This window comes from Dipodomys spectabilis, unplaced genomic scaffold (assembly GCF_019054845.1).
Source record: "Dipodomys spectabilis isolate Male_0828 unplaced genomic scaffold, ASM1905484v1 ptg000125l, whole genome shotgun sequence".
Lineage (NCBI taxonomy): Eukaryota > Metazoa > Chordata > Mammalia > Rodentia > Heteromyidae > Dipodomys > Dipodomys spectabilis.
Window position 1 is genome coordinate 4403527 of NW_024870802.1, and position 17356 is coordinate 4420882.

A 17356-nucleotide genomic window follows, 5' to 3' on the forward strand; every position below is an offset into this window, starting at 1 on the left:
AGTACAGTGTGTCATTGGTAGATGCTGGAGGGTGAGAGGCTGTGATTGAATTCTGAGATCCAGGTGGAACAGAAGGCTGAAAGATCTTACTTTAAATATTCCCAATGTGTTGAATCAGAGGACTTGTGGGGAGTAAGAGAGGACAGGCCAGATATATACGTACTCAAGCCCAAGTTGGGAGTTAGTAATGAAACACACCAATGGCTAAGCTCTGGTTTAGAACAGCTTCATCTTTGGTATGGCGAGGGTGGGGGTTCTGAAGGTTTTAGCCTTGAAGAGTTAAGCCTTCTTTATTTCTATCACATCTCCTGGAAGGTGGAAGCCCAATGAAGAGGTACCCTAGAAATCATCTAAGCATTTCCCAGAAGCTGGGAGGTCATCAAGATACCCTCCTAGCAGAAGACAGTATAGGATATGACCCATTTTTGGCAGAACTCTTGGCCTTTCTCTTGTGCTTTGATTGGATCAAATTGGCCATAGCATTCAGAGCTCTCTAGCAATTGCAACCAGTCTCAATTAATATAGCTTTGTTCATGCTCACCATCTCTTTATCTTATACACAAAATAATACTGACCTACAATTTTTGTTTATATTCTTCTTTTGGAGAATCTTTTCTTTTCATAGACTATTACTGGGACTCATCTTTTCCCTCTGAGTTCTGTTTCCTGGCCCCTTGGAGGTAAAGATGAGAACTATTTTGTGTGACCTACAAAGCCAACATATATGGAAATTACAATAGACTCTTGGGACGAAGAGAATAGTCCAGTCGGAATCAGCATAATTTGAAGGAGTGACTTGGCTTAAGTACAACAGTCAGAAAACAAGGAGTTTGAGCAAGTAATGCATCCTCTTCTCTTACTTTAGTTCCTAATTTACTTACATGCTAAGTGGATTGGAGTAATTTGCTGTGTCACGAGCCATAGATCTTTATTCGGTTGAAGGAGTAATTCAGAAACCAGCAAAGGACATTAGCTAGAGCCACCTCCATTTTGATATCCAAGTATCATCAGCACCTCTTCCCTAGTCAATATTAAAAAGTGAACATTGTTTCTAAAGGTTATCAAATAAAATATAGACTACTTGATGATGCTATTTTAATATTTACCAAGGCTAAATGGCATATAATAGTCTAAAGAATAAAGCAACAGGATAACAGGAAATAAATAGAATGCCTGCTATCAAAAATTTTTAATCAACATTGTTTTGGACAGTTGAGCAAATGTGCTAAGGTTTTTTTTTAAAAAAGATAATTGGTATAAACACTGGAAGATATCCAACTGTCTATGTTTTTTTTTATCCAGAAATATGATTGCATACTCAGAACTACTCTTGAGACCCCAGAAACAGCAGTAACTAGAATTAATAAGAGCATTTGGTAGGTGCTTGGATATAGGATAATTATTAAGATGCATAACAAGCTGTATTCATATACATACATCATCTTAGCAACTATGAACAAAGCAATCCTAGTAAATGAACCTTGGAAACTCAGAAGCCTCCCATGGTTGAAGTTGATGTGTCCCTCATGAAAAGTCCAGTAATGGAGTCCGGTGGGGTGGAAGAAAGTTCATCACATTGAGTCATTCAGGAGTTTTTAGCTGATACAGAGTATGCCATTTTTAAAGTCAAGACTTTCCGGGTTACCATAGGGAATAATATGCAGCTGATAACTATAGACAAAAAGCTTTGGAGAAGTTTCTCTTTAAGTCTTTAGCCCACTTATTTATTGGGCAGTTGTTTCTTTGAAGATTTGTTTTTGGGGGATTTAATTTTTAAGTTGTAGGTATATTTTAGATATGAGACCCTTGGCCATTGTATGGCTAGTGAAGATCTTTTTCCAATCTATGGGCTTTCTATTGATCTTCCTAGCTATGTCCTTTGCCATGCAGAAGCTCTGCAATTTCATGCAATCCCATTTGTCCAACCTTTCTTTGATTTGTTGTGTTTCTGGGTCTCTATTAAGAAAATTTCTGCCTGTGCCAAGGAGACCTAGGGTTTCTCCTATTCCATCCTGTAATGTTTTCAGAGTGTCTGCTTTGACTCTGAGGTCTTTGATCCATTTGGAGTTGATTCTGGTACAGGGTGATATATAAGGATCTAGCTTTAGTTTTCTACAAGTAGTTAACCAATTTTGCCAGCAGCATTTACTGAAGAGGCTGTCTTTCTTCCATTCTATTTTTTAGCTCCCTTCTCAAAGATTAGATGGCTAGAGGTCTTTATGTTCATTTCTAGGTTTTCAATTCTATTCCATTGGTCCCGGGGTCTGTTCTTGTGCCAGTACCAAGCTGTTTTGATTAGTATGGCTTTGTAGTAGAGTTTGAAATTTGGTATTGATATTCCTCCAACACTGTTCTTTCTGTTAAAGATTGTTTTTGCTATTCGGGGTCTTTTATTGTTCCATATGAATTTTTGGATTGCCTCTTCTATTTCCTTGAAGAATGAGGTTGGAATATTGATAGGTATCGCATTGAATTTGTAGATAGCCTTGGGAAGTATTGCCATTTTCACGATGTTGATCTTTCCAATCCAGGAGCATGGGAGTTTTTGCCACTTTCTAAGTTCAGTTTTGATTTCCTTTTTCAGGTTTTTAAAGTTTTCTTCATAGAGGTCCTTCACTTCTTTGGTTAAGTTAATTCCTAGGTATTTTATTTTTTGTGGGGCTATTATGAATGGAGTTGCTTTCCTGATTTCAGCCACACTTTTCTTTAAAGAGAAACTTCTCTGAAGAGGAAAGAAGGATGGCCAATAGACATGAAGAAATGCTCAACCTCTAGCCATAAAAGAAATGCAAATCAAAACAACATTGAGATACCACCTCACCCCAGTTACAATGGCTATAATCAAGAACTCTAATAACAACAGATGCTGGAGGGGATGTGGACAGAAGGGAACCTTACTGCATTGTTGGTGGGAGTGTAAACTTGTTCAACCACTTTAGAAAGCAGAATGGAAAGCAGAGTCTTTCCTCAAAAGACTCTACATAGAGCTCCCCTATGACCCAGCAATCCCACTTTTGGGCATTTACCCAAATGATCACAAACAGGACCACACTAAAGCTACCAGCACATCTATGTTTATTGCAGCCTTATTTACCATAGCTAAGATATGGAACCAACCCAGATACCCCTCAGTAGATGAATGGATCAAGAAAATGTGGTATATACGCACAATGGAATTCTATGCCTCCATCAGAAAGAATGACATTGTCCCATTTGTTAGGAAATGGAAAGACTTGGAAAAAATTATATTAAGTGAAGTAAGCCAGGCCCAAAGAAACATAGGTCCCATGGTTTTCCTTATTTGCAATAACTAGTATATTTCTGAGTCAAGCAGAAAAGGTCAGATAAGTTGATGTTAGGCGAAATGAACCCCAAGATAAGTATTCAAATTTTTTTTGTTTTTTTTTTCTTTCATGCAATTGTTTCTAACGTATTTATAAGATTATTTCTTTGTTGCTTTGTATGTCCCTCCCCCACGGTATAACTCATGCTTTCACTGTATTTGATGTTGGTATAACTTGTGGAGGGGAAGGGAAAAAACAAATCGTTTAACTAGGGATACAGGTGGACCCATTGCAACAATGAGATGTACAAGTCGTTATGTGGAAAAACGACCTTTACAATTTTGGTGGGGGGTGGGGAGAGGATGGGATGGGGGAAAGGGGTGAGAATGGGAAGGGATGGGAAGGGGAAACAAAGAGGAGGTAACAATGCTTGATAAGAAATATACTCATTATCTTGCTCATGTAATTGTAACTCCTCTGTACAGTATTCTCACAATAAAAATAAATAAATAAATAAAAAGCTTTGGATAGTCAAGCCTAAGGCCAGTACACAGTACTTTGTGCCATATCCTAGTCATGTTAATTAGTCATTTGGATCCATGTAGATGCTAGGAATCCTGGGAGATATCGTCGTTGGCAATACTTAGCTACTTTCCCGGAGTGATTTCACTATGGAGAGAGAAGAGGAGCTTTTCTTGGGGGTAAGGCACATTTTAAGTAGGTATTGTTCTTCATTTTACAGGTAAGAAACTGAAGCACAAAGAGGTTAATTAACACATCCAGGTTCACACCTATATCAGTAGTAGATTTCAGGACTCGCATCAGTCTTACTCCAGAGTCTATGGTCTTAACTACTAAGCTATACTATCTAAAAACTACAACTTATCATTTTGTCTCTCTAGAAATAAGCACCAAGAAATGAAGACAGAAAAACAAAAGCCACTTGTACTATTAATGGAAACTATAGTAGTATAGCGTTAACAAGAAAAACACAGGACAGGGCTGGGAATGTGGCTTAGTGGTAGAATGTTTGCCTAGCATGCATGAAGCCCTGGGTTCAATTCCTCAATACCACAGAAACAGTAAAAGCCGAAAGTGGTGCTGTGGCTCAAGTTGTAGAGGGCTAGCCTTGAGCAAAAGAAGCTCAGGGACAGTGCCCAGGCCCTGAGTTCAAGCCCCAGGACTGGCCAAAAAAATTTTTAAAAAAGGAAAACACAGGACATACATGAAGGAAACCATAAAATGCCATGAAAGAATATAAAGAGCCTGTGAAAAATGAAAAGGTGTTGCATATCCTTGGATAAGACTTAGTAGCATAATACGACAACTTTCCCAGAATTAGTAACAAAACAAAACAAAAAAAAGAGTTCCGTTCTTAATGAGATAGAAGTTTATATGGAATAAAAAATTTCTCAATATTTGCGGATAAATACAACACTAGGGGGTCACCCTTCCAGATATTAGAATATACCATAATCAAATAAAAATGGAAATGTCAAAGAATTAGATAGAATAAGGAATCCAGAAAGAAACCTCAGCATATATTACAATTTAATAGATGTTAAAGATGCTATTTCAGTTCAGTGGGGGAAAAGATGAATTATTAAACTAGTGGTGGTAGTGTGACTGGTTACGCATGATGAAGAAAATAACCTGAGTCTTTTTTATTAGATCACCTACAAAAACACATTCCACATGGATGAAAAACTTCAATGTAAATAAGAAAAAGATAAAATTTGCAGTTAAAAAAAAAAGAGATTTTCTAATCTATGTAATCAAAAGCCAGGAAGAACAATGTAGACAAGGGAGATTAGAAAGCATTTAAAAACAAATAAGAATGCTTGCTTATGTAGAAATAAGTTTTAAATACCTTCTGCTTAGCAAAAAAATGCCCCAATAAGCACACAATATATAGAAAGGGAATTGCATTGCAACTAACAAAAAATTAGGAAATTTAGCTATATATTAAATGTTCAGGCAAATGGACAAGAAAAGAGAAACCATTGGACTGGAAAAAGTGAGCTAAAAATAAGAAGTAGCAGTTTTAAAGGTTTTTTTCTTTTTTCTTTTTTAAAAAATATATATTGTAAACATGTTGCACAGAGGGGCTACAGTTACATGAGGAGAGTAATGAGTCGATTTCATAGCGAGCATTGTTACCTCTCGCTTTGTTTCCCCCTACCATCACTTCCCTCCCCACCTCCCCAACTCCTCCCACCCCCCCCTACCCCGACATTGTAAAGTTCGTTTTCAACATAGTGTCCTGTACATGTCGTCGTCAGAATGGGTCAGCCTGCACACCCATTTAGGCATTCCACTATATCCCTTCCCCTTCTTAAATTACAAAAATATATACACAAGATGCAGAACACTGGAATCAAATCCAGTGAAAACAGGGGTTATACCATGGGGGAAGAACATACAAAAGAAACAGAAGAATCACATAGTGCATTGTAAGTACATTAAAAACACTAGTAAGAAAGAAAAAAACCACTTGTGTCCCTGTCTTGGGGTATGTTTTGCTTAACATTATCTCATGTGATCATATGTACTGCTAGCCTAGACATGTACTAGTTATTGCAAACAAGGAAAACTATGGGACCTATGTTTCTTTGGGCCTGACTTACTTCACTTAATATATTTTTTCCCAAGTCTTTCCTTAATTAATTTTCTTATCTTTATCTGTACAAAGGAATTTCAATCCAACATGTCATTGTTGGCCAATGCCACACCTTTCATAATTCTCTTCATTCTGTGCCAATCCCACCCATCCCCTGAAGTTACCCAGTTCCTTTTTTACATCTATACCTTGAATCCTCGGAGTGTATTTGCCCACCCTTTCTCTCTCCATCTTCTGTTTCTCCCTTAGAAAAAGAATTCAAAGTACCCAGAATATGTATTTAAAACTTCTCGTATTACTAGTGGTCAGGGAAAGACAAATTAAAGTAACAATGAAATATCATCTACCTATCAAACTGGTAAAAATTGTAGCAGCCTCTCTTACCCATTCCGGATGGAGAATTTAAGTGTACATTCACAGATTGCTGATAGAAGTGTGAATTGTTATATCTTTGGGGAAAGCAATCTGGAAATATCTGTTTAAAAGTACACATACCATTTGACTTAGCAATCCATAGCAATAAACAAATCATGTCTTGGAAAGTAAGTGGTTCAATCCATCAGGAAAGCAAAGTGCACTTGTGATCTAGAGTATTTTTGAAGAATAAAAATGAAGCATTTGTTTGATGGGCCGGTCTCCTTTTCATCTGTGAAGGTAGTTTGCATTTGAAATGTCAGAGCTGATATGTCACAGTGACTTGGTAATTAGCGGTAGGTTAAAGCAAATTGAGGAAGCTTTCTCTTAGTTGGTCCAAATTTACGATGACTAGACCTCTGGGATCAGGCCCAGAGAATGAGTGACAAATGGCTTCCCTATTGAACTTGGGGCAGAGAGGAGCAGTAAATGCCAGAATTTTCTCTTATGTCTCCCCAGAAAGGAGGATGTAAGGGTCCCATTTGGGAGGAGAACACAATGCAAAAAATTGTAGAGCTTTCTGTCAATGGCAGACAGTTACAGTCATGGCCTAATCTAGTCTATTCACAGTGTTCACATGCTGCTCTGGAGTTAGTAGTGTGGCTTAACTATAGGTAAGCAGAGAGAGACTTCAAGGTTTTCATGAATCTAGGCTTGCTTTCACTTGCTGTCCTTGGAACCCTGAGACTGTTAGAACAAGAACAAGCTTGTTTCAGCCTTAAAGAGTGAAGACACTTATCCTCACTAAAAAACACATGAATGAGAGTATCAACCAGTTATTGATGGAAGGCTGCCTAATTGGCCAGGCCAAAATCATGAAAACAATCCTGGTTGGTCCAGCCCAACCTGTCAACCCCTAAATCTTGAGCTAATAAATAGCTTTTATTTCAGGTATGATTTGTTATATAGCTAAACAGCTATATAACAGGAAGTGGATATTACACAGCTCTTAGACATTTGAGCATCTGTGAGTTAAAAATGGAGAATTACAGGAATATAATCAAGTATACATTTATAAAAGATGACTATGATTAAAGGTGTGATATACCAGGGAGGAGCTGAAAAGAAAGTCAAAAGCTTACATTGAACAATAAGAATGCCTAATCAAGTTGATTCTATCCTTTAAAAGAAAACAAATACAGAATAAGAGCATTGACAAGTGTGGATTCTTAGAGTGTTCGAATAATGGTGTTTGATTATAAGCGTGTATAATTCCTCAAATATTAAATTAAAGTAGTCCTAATGACAACACATTGGATTTAAAACCCGGAGGATTAGAGAACCGAACCATTTTTTTAATCCAAGCAATATTCAATTAATTTGAAATAGTGCTCATGATGGATAGTGTGGGAAGAATCATTTTTGATATGAGACAGGCAATGGGGAGCTAGAGAATTATGGTTAGTATGGATCAATCCAAGTGAAATCCAATGCCCAGTAAAACAGAAATTATGATTATGAATATCTCCTGAGCTTCGTTTTTCCATTACTGTCATCAATGAGAAGTCATTTACTTCTCTGCCCAACCTCTTGTCTTATTCCTAGAGGTCTGTTTGAAAGGCCTTTATTATGTACCCCAGGTAGATTCTAGAAAGGAAGAACTTTTGTTGAAAGAATGATATGAGTGTCAGTATATTTTTTTCTCCCCAAAATATTTCTCAGGGAAAATATCACTGTACATTTCTCTCCACTAGATATCCCAGAACACTGGACCTAGCCATCTACTGAAGCCTCACTACCATGTTGAGATGGTGAGTAGTTTTCTCTTTGTCCTGATGAGAAAAGTGAGTCTCAGCAAGTTGAGTAGCCAGAAGCCAGGCTTTTGTCCTTCAGAGGTTAGGATCTCCAAACACCATCTCAGTCAGCTACTCATACGGAAATCTCCTTCTTCTTTTACTTTGATTCTGCCCCAAACACATTGTTTTGGAAAGCTCAATGAGAAGCCCCTTGGTGCTCCCGTTACCTGTCCTCAGCTTGCAAGTTCTTATGCCTAAAGAGTCTCTTCCAGAGGAGCCCTTCCTACTCTTCCATTTACACCACCTCTGGTGCTCTTGCTCTCCTGGCCTGCGCTTCCTAGAGAGTTCCGTGACAACTAAGTCATACATCCAATATTATAAGTAGGGAAGTAATTGTTTTGCTAAATTAATTTGCTGTGCATTTGCAAAGCTGAAAGTTTCTTTGAGAACAAAACAAAAGAGCACAGAGAGTTAGATTTTAATTTTTGGAAACACACACCATGTTCCTCCCCAAATCTAATTTTCTAGATTAATGAATCATATCGGATATTGTAAATTAGAAATTACTTGTACAGCATGGAAAACAATGTGACTAAGTGGAAGATGCTTATTGAAGAAGATGTAGTGGGGTCCGCACGTGTCTCTCACACACACTAGGATACAGCTTTGAGTTTTCTAGGCTTTGTGGAAACTGGTTCTTTGCCATTAGAAATCCTCCCTTGGGATTTTCCTCAGGACTTAGGTTTCCCTATTTTCTCATCTTTCTTAGACCCTGCAAAAGAATAGACACTTGAGAGAGATGGCTGAAATATTAAAGCATTCAATCCACCCATTGTATATACAACATTGGTGCAACAACCTCAAGATTTTTATTATGGTACTTTATACTTCACAGCACCATTGATGCCAAAGCACAAATACCTACCTTATTTCATTTGATGCACATAGACATCCAAAGCATTTGCAGGAAAGAATATGCTAAAGTAGAGCAAATCTAGCATTTTACTTCCATTTTACACTCGGGATCATCCTGGCAGACAGCTGACCACCAGAGGATGAATAGCTGGGGACACATGTTTCTGCCAACTTAGTTCTCTCTCTTACACAACCTTGCAAGTTAAGCTTGTCAGAGCCATATTGAATTTTCTCTTTACAAACTACTTTTGCTCCATCTTAGAAAAATGGTAGGAAGCATCCAGGGAAGGATATGAGACTGTCAGGTTCCCTCCTCAGCCTGCCAAGTACTACATGCAGTCATTTCATGGGCTCCAGTGTCTTAAAATAGGACTAGGGTGCTGGTGGCTTACACCTTTAATCCTAGCTACTCAGGAAACTGAGATCTGAGGATTGTTTTTCAAAGCCAGCCTGGGCAGGACTCTTAGCTCAAATTAACCACCAAAAAAGCCAAATGGAGCTCTAGTTTAAGAGGCAGAGTACTAGCCCTTGAGCAGAAAAACTCAAAGCCAGCATCCAGTTACTGAGTTCAAATCCCAAACCTCAAATCCCAGGACTGGCACATTGGCGTGCGCGCGCGCATACGCACACGCGCACACACACACACACACACACACAGAATATAGATGGCTTTCACTAGTTGATATGGTGATACAATGATATATTGCATATAAAAACCTTTGTGTGAACTAATTAATTGTTACATTCATATAAAACTGAGGTAGGGAATATGACAGGAAGGTCTCTGTTCTCTCTGAGCTCTTCCAGGAATAGGGAACCTTGTTTATGCAAGTGTTACTTGGATATTGTTAACACTGTTCACAGGTCATACAAAATTATCCATACAGGCAGAAGGCCATGGGCAGAAGAGAAGCAAAAGAGAAACCCATGGCCCATGGGCTGATGACTCCTCACTCTCCCACCTACTTACTTATTAAGATAGTTTAGCTATAACAGGTTCCAGTACACGCAGCTATAGTGGAAGCAGCAGAGACATGACATGACAATTAGACAACTCCAGCTTAGGCTCAAGTTCTGGCTCCAACAACAACCTCAGCAGCATAGCACACTTTTCTCTAGCCAGACATTTTGCTGATGAGTTTGGGAATGGAGCCAGGTCTCTGCACCTATGGAGTGATTTTACTCAATACTCTTTTAAATCCTTCAGCTCCTGAATTCCTCTTAAAATCAATTCCTATGTTGAGTGTCTTCAGTTCAATGTACCTAGAGTCACTTCCAATTTCCTGATAAAATCCTGATACAGTTCTCAGGATATTCCTGGTTGTTAAAGATGTATTTTCATTTGTGCATGTCTTATATCCCCAAAGAGTTGGTCAGTTAGTTTGCTGAGAGCAGGGGCAGCGTTTTCAGGAGAAGGAACATAAGGTAGTGTTATAAGCCTTACTAGATGCTACAAACAAATGAATCAATCCTACTGACTCAATTCAATAGCACCTGGTTCAGGTTTCCCTTCACTTGGTGACTTCAGGATTCAGCTTTCCTATCTGTGACATCATACACTTATGTATATCTTCCTAGCATGTCATGGCAGCGAAGAGAACAGTGAAGGAAACCTGGCAAAACATAAATGTTCTCATCCAGAATGACTCACAATTTTCACATGTTCACTTGTCAAAACTCACTTCTTATTTGGCTCCAGCACAATGGTAAAGAAGATGTAGAAATATAAAGAGCACACGGATTTTTTTTTGAGTATTTGATGTCTTCATAATGTGGAGCTCTGAGAACCAAAGAGAACTGTCTTAACATTTCTGACTCTTACTTGCTTATGGCCTCAAGCAAAATAGTCAATCCCATCTGAGTCTTAATTTTACATCTGTAATAGTTTCCAACTTCAGGATTGTCGGGTATTTTAATTAAGATGATAGCTGTGATGAGGGTAATGCTAATGATGAGGAAGTTGGTGGCCAGTGATGTTTCAGTGGATTGCAATATACAGGCAAACTGAGTGCTAAGAACTTGACCCCCATAACTCATTTAATTCATAAAATACTCCCATAATGTGCTTATTAAATGACCTCATGACAGAAGAACAGTTTCTCCATAGGAGTAAAGCCATATGCCCACCAGCACCTAGCTAGAAAATGGTAGCCAGTATTTGAAATCATAGCTATCTGTGTTCAAAATCTAGGTCCTTCCCACTACATTGAAAATATGGTCTCTCAGACCAATGAGTCATGAATGCTTATATGCCTGGAAATTCTTGACTCTGCAAAAACAATCATGGTTGCATTGATAACCATGCACAAAGGACCTATATATTATTCTTAATAATTTACATATGATACTCTAATCACTTTGATTTGTCCATTTTGAAAATAAAAATGTAGTTAAGTAACTTACCAGAATCACAGAGATGAAATTCTTACTAGAGTTACCAAGATGATCCAAACTCCCAATCTGAATATTTTAATTAATGGTTTTTTTGCCTTAAACACTATTGAAATCTACTCTATGGAACATTCTAAAGGAATCATATGGTTAGTTGTGCTTGATAATAATTGTTTGTTTTATTCCCTCTCCCCTGCCCAATACCTTTGGGGAGATTCACCATTTATAATTATTATTTTAGCTCTCATAAACACTATACTATTGAAATCCAGTGGTTCCTTTACAGTGGGATCCTGTGTCTTTCTTTCTGGCATTTGGAAAGCTTAATTCTGTGGACTCTGACCGAGAAACCCAAGTGTTCAAGAAAAGAATCAAGTTAGTTCTGAAAGTCAACTTATGGGCAACAAACTGGATGGTAATTTAGTAGAGCTGTCCTTTATGTAAGCACAAACAGTTACCTTCTCCTTCTTACTTGATGGCCTCATCCAGCCATTTGGAGAAAATTTACTCTATCCTGCTGCTCCACCAAACCCATGAAACACAGACATGTTTTGGATGCTGTTAGAACAAACTTCCTTGGTCAAATGGAGATTTGGAAGAGTTCCTGGAAGGGGGCATCGTCCTTTTATGTGGCCTGCAGAGTACTCCGATTCTGTTCCAACTGAGGATGATCATGAGCAGTCATTTCTTAGTGGGGCTGTTCAAGTTATAGAGAATGAGCACAACAAAGAGAGAGTTTGCTCAGGGTCAGATCAAGGGAGAGGAAATGAAGAAATACTAATTGCCCATGCATTATTTATCGCCATTATGCTTACTGCAAACAATATCACTCCATTGACTTCTCACTTTTAAATAAGCTAGCACGAGGGTTTCTCTGGAGGCACTGAGAATGTGTCTGTGGCATTTGTACTTTGTAATGCAGAGAGTTTTCCTTTTGTTTCTTCTGGATGATACAGGAGGAAATCAGACTGTCTTAAGCTAAGCTCAAGACCATTGACAGATCTATAATCATGCACTAATTATTTCTTTCAACATAGAAGCTTTAAAAAAAAAAAGAGCAAGAAGAGGATAGAAGATAAAATGCAAGTTCTACAATGCCCCCTAGAAATCAGATTCAATCAGAAGGTTGTCAGAAACATTACCATTTTTTGTTTTTTCCCTTCCCCTCCCCAAATTATACCAACATCAAATACAGTGAAAACAGGGGTTATACTGTGGTGGAGGGACACACAAGGCAACAAAAAATCATGTGGTACCTTATAAATATGTTAACAACTGCTTTCAACACAAGAGAACAAATGAGAAGATACTCCCAGATAAAGAGTCTTGCTCCTGGTTATCTGCTAAGGTGGCCTCCTATCCATAGAAGAGACTTGAATAGGAAGTCCCTTGAAATAGATGATGTTGAGTATCCCCAATCACAAACACAGCTACTCATACCACTGGTGAGCTCAGGGCTTCCTGATACACAAACATCAATTAAAATAATTATTCATAAATTATCATTTCAATCCACCTTTTACACAAAGCAGCACTAAACATCTGCAGACTCAGCTCGCAGCTATTATTTCTGAGGTGATATTAATTATGATGCCAGTTGGGTAAAACTCTCTGAAAACCAATTTTAAAGCTGTCAGTCTCCTCTACCCTCCATTTTCCTTGTTTTTCTCCCTCCCCCCCCCCCCCATAACTCTTTGCTTATTTGCTTACTTACTGTGTAATTTACTTATTTATTCTATTTTAACCTCTGTTTGCTGGATTGTAAGACTCCATACGTGTCAGGATCTTAATCAATCTTGTGTTCCACTGCAATCTTATATCAAAAAAGATTGGGTTAACAAAGAAGATGAATAGAGTCAGAATAGTGTATTCACAAACACAAAACCTGCTCTAATTTTTTTGGATAAGTGGGGAAGGGAGAATAATGGGGAATGAGATTGATAAACCTATACAACCTATATCATAATCATATGTGGAAATAAACTAATGCAAGAAAAAATTACATAATTATTACATAACTAATGCAAGAAAATAATTTTTATTTTTACTTTTTAATATATATTTTTACTGTAAAGATACTGTACAGAGGGGTTACAGTTACAGGAGTAAGGGAATGAGTAATTTCCTATCGAGCATTGTTACCCCCTCCTTTGTTTGTTCCCCACTATCCCTTCCCTTCCCACCTCCACAACTCCTTCCCCCCTGAGAAGTTGTTATGTTCATTTTCAACATAGTGTCTTGTACATCTCATTATTAGAATGGGTCAACCTGTATCCTTGTTTTAGCATTTTGTTATTTCCCTTCCTCTCTCCAAATTAGAAAAATGTATACACAAGATACAGGACACTGGACTCAAATACAGTTACAACAGGGGTTATACCATGGGGGAAGAACATACAAAAGAAACAAAAAAATCACACAGTACACTAAAAACAACAGCGACAAAGAAAAAACCTCTTGTGTCCCTCTCTTGGGGTTCATTTCATCTAGCATCATCTTATATGCTCATATGTACATAGCTTTTAACCTTTTCTGCTCGTCTGGTAAGATTATCCTAGAGTTATACTAGTTATTGCAAATAAGGGAAACCATGGGACCTATGTTTCTTTGGGCCTGGCTAACTTCACTTAATATAATTTTTTCCAAGTTTTTCCATTTCCTAACAAATGGGGCAATGTCATTCTTTCTGATGGAGTCAGAATCCCTGAAAACATTACAGGAAGGAATAGGAGAAACTCCAGGGCTCCCTGGCACAGGTCAAAATTTCCTTAATAGAAAGGCCAATGTTATCCAACCAAAGCTGTGTCTGTATTCAGAAATTTTCAAGGCTCCTTTGCTTTCCACCCCATTTTGACAACAGATTATGGTCTATCCTCATAGCTAGGCAGCATCAACTATGTGCCAGGAACAGACCTGGGCACTTAACAAACACTAATGCTTTCATTTCACTACTGACAGCTTGGAAAAGTATCTGTTGCTATCCCTATATTACAGATTAGGAAACTGAATCCTAGGCTGGTTCTGGTGGCTTATGTCTGTAAAATAATCCTAGCTATTTAGGAGGTGGAGATCTGAGGATTGAGGTTCAAAGCAAACCCATACAGGAAAGTCCATAAGGTAGCTAAAAAGCTAAAGTTCAGTGTCTAGGCTCTGAGTTCAAACCTTAGTACCAGCATAAATACATACATACATATGTACGTACATACATGTGTACATGCATGTATACATGCATGCATGCATGCATACATACATGCATACATGCATACATACTAGTGTGCAGTAGGACCAGGCATGATGGGTGATTGCTCATGCTTGTAATCTCAGCTATACTGGAGGTGAATATAGGCACGTCTCAGTTCCAGTCCAGCCTAGGAAAAAGTTAGTGAGATGCTATAGAAAACTAAGCTGAGTGTGGTTGTCTATGTCTGTAATCCTGATTACAGGGCAAGGGTTATTAGGAGGGTCATTGTTCAAGGCTTTCCTAGAACACAAAGTACAATACTCTAGCTAGATATAAACAAAAAAAAAAAAAAACAAAAAAGGCTGGGTATATAGCTCAAAAGTAGACCATTAGCTTAGCAAGCAGAGGTCCCTGTATCCAACCCCAACCCTTCCAACAGCAAATAAATAAATAAAATAAAAAGTACTATGTAGCTTATTCATGGGGAATCTTCCAAGACACTTTTGAGATGAGTTTAACTGAGCCCAAATTTATAATTTACCACAGTGACTCATTCTTCTCATCTGTAAGATATGTAAGATGGAGGTACATCTGGGTTCTTTGAAAGGTTGTAATCAAGATGACGAATTTTTCCATCTCTCCAATCTGGTGAAGATGTAGTGATTAAGGAACTTAGTTAGTGTGTCATTTACTGTGGCAGTGACTAGACATAAAACAGGTTTCTACCTTCTCCATCTGAGCCGCTTCCAGGTAAACCCACATCCTCAGAAATCAGAGCTGCTTTTGTCATCCATGCAGACACATAAATTCATGTCAAGAGTAAACATATCCTCAATGTGAAGAGGCTTCCAGATTCATATTGACAGCTGAGAACCACAAACCTAATAGCAAAACAACCACAAAAACTAAAATATCTGGCACAGCTAGAAATGTAGCTCTGTGGTGGTATGCTTGCCTAGCATGCACAAGGCCCAGGGTTCAATCCTAAGACACAGGCAAATAAACAAAAATGCCCAGACCATTTTCTAGAAGTTACATAAAGCAATGGTTATCATCTTTTATGTGCCTCTTATCAAGGCTATTTGATAAAGACAAATAAGCATTACTCACCCTATTTTGTAGGCTTAAAAATGAAGGCATACAATAGACACATGAAGAAATGCTCAACCTCCCTAGCCATAAAAGAAATGCAAATCAAAACAACATTAAGATACCACCTTACCCCAGTTAGAATGGCACAAATCAAGAACTCCAATAACAACAGATGCTGGAGGGGATGTGGACAGAAGGGAAACTTACTTCATTGTTGGTGGGAGTGTAAACTTGTTCCACCACTTTGGAAAGCAGTATGGAGGTTCCTCAAAAGACTCCACATAGATCTCCCCTATGACCCAGCAATCCCACTTTTGGGCATTTACCCAAATGTTTACAAACAAGACCACACTAAAGCTACCAGCACAACTATGTTTATTGCAGCATTATTTACCATAGCTAAGATAGGGAACCAACCCAGATGCCCCTCAGTAGATGAAATGGATCAAGAAAATGTGGTATATATACACAATGGAATTCTATGGCTCCATCAGAAAGAATGACATTGCCCCATTTGTTAGGAAATGGAAAGACTTGGAAAAAATTATATTAAGTGAAGTAAGCCAAGCCCAAAGAAACATAGGTCCCATGGTTTCCCTTATTTGCAATATCTAGTATATGTATGAGTCAAGCAGAAAAGGTCAGATAAGGTGATGTTAGGAAAATGAACCCTAAGATATGTATTCAAATGTTTTTTTTTCTTTCATGCATTTGTTTCTAACGCATTTATAAGATTATTTCTTTGTTGCTTTGTATGTCCCTCCCCCACATTATAACCCCTGCTTTCACTGTATTTGATGTCGGTATAATTTGTGGAGGGGAAGGGGAAAAACAAGTCGTTTAAATAAGGATACAGGTGGACTCCTTGCAACAATGAGAAGTGCAAGTTGTCATGTCAAAAACGAATTTTACAACTTTGGTGGGGGGCTGGATTAGGTAGGGGGGCGGGGGGAGACTGGTAAGGGATGGGAAGGGGAAACAAAGGAGGAGGCTACAATGCTTGATAAGAAATGTACTCATTATCTTGCCCATCTAATTGTAACCCCTCTGTACAGTATTTTCACAATAAAAAATAAATAAAAATTTAAAAAAATGAAGGCATAAAAAATGGAGTAAATCACTCAAGATCACATAGCTAGTGAATGAAAAAGGTGGAAACTGTACCCAGATATGATTCTGAACACCTCACTTTTAATCCAACTGCAAAGTTGCTGATAGAATGACTTCCAGTGCTCAGTGTCTTCAAGGGTACTCTACTTCTTTATATGATTAACCATCTCAGTGTTGAGAGATAACCCTAAAAATCACGGCTCCAAATAAAGCATGTGAGTTTTGAAGACAAGGACTACGTATATTATTATACACATTGCTAGTTCCATCTGGAACAAACCTTTATTGTTAATGAGTGTTGCATAAATGTTTTCAGTTGAATAAATGTTTTTGATTGATTCACAAATAAAAACCCAGATGCCCTTTCCTTGGGGAAAAGTGTAATAATTTTTCAGAGTTAACTCCTTAATAAAAAAATAGACAGTATACTATTAGATGAATATAGATGGAAAGTTCTTGGATCATACATAAGAGTCATTTTTTGGAGCTGATCTTTAGTGACAATATCCTCTTATTTTGTGAAAGTTGACTCCAACACACTCTTACTTATTTACTTTTTTCAGAGCAGGAAAGCCTACTTACACATGAAGAAATTCAAACTGTGCTTCATAAC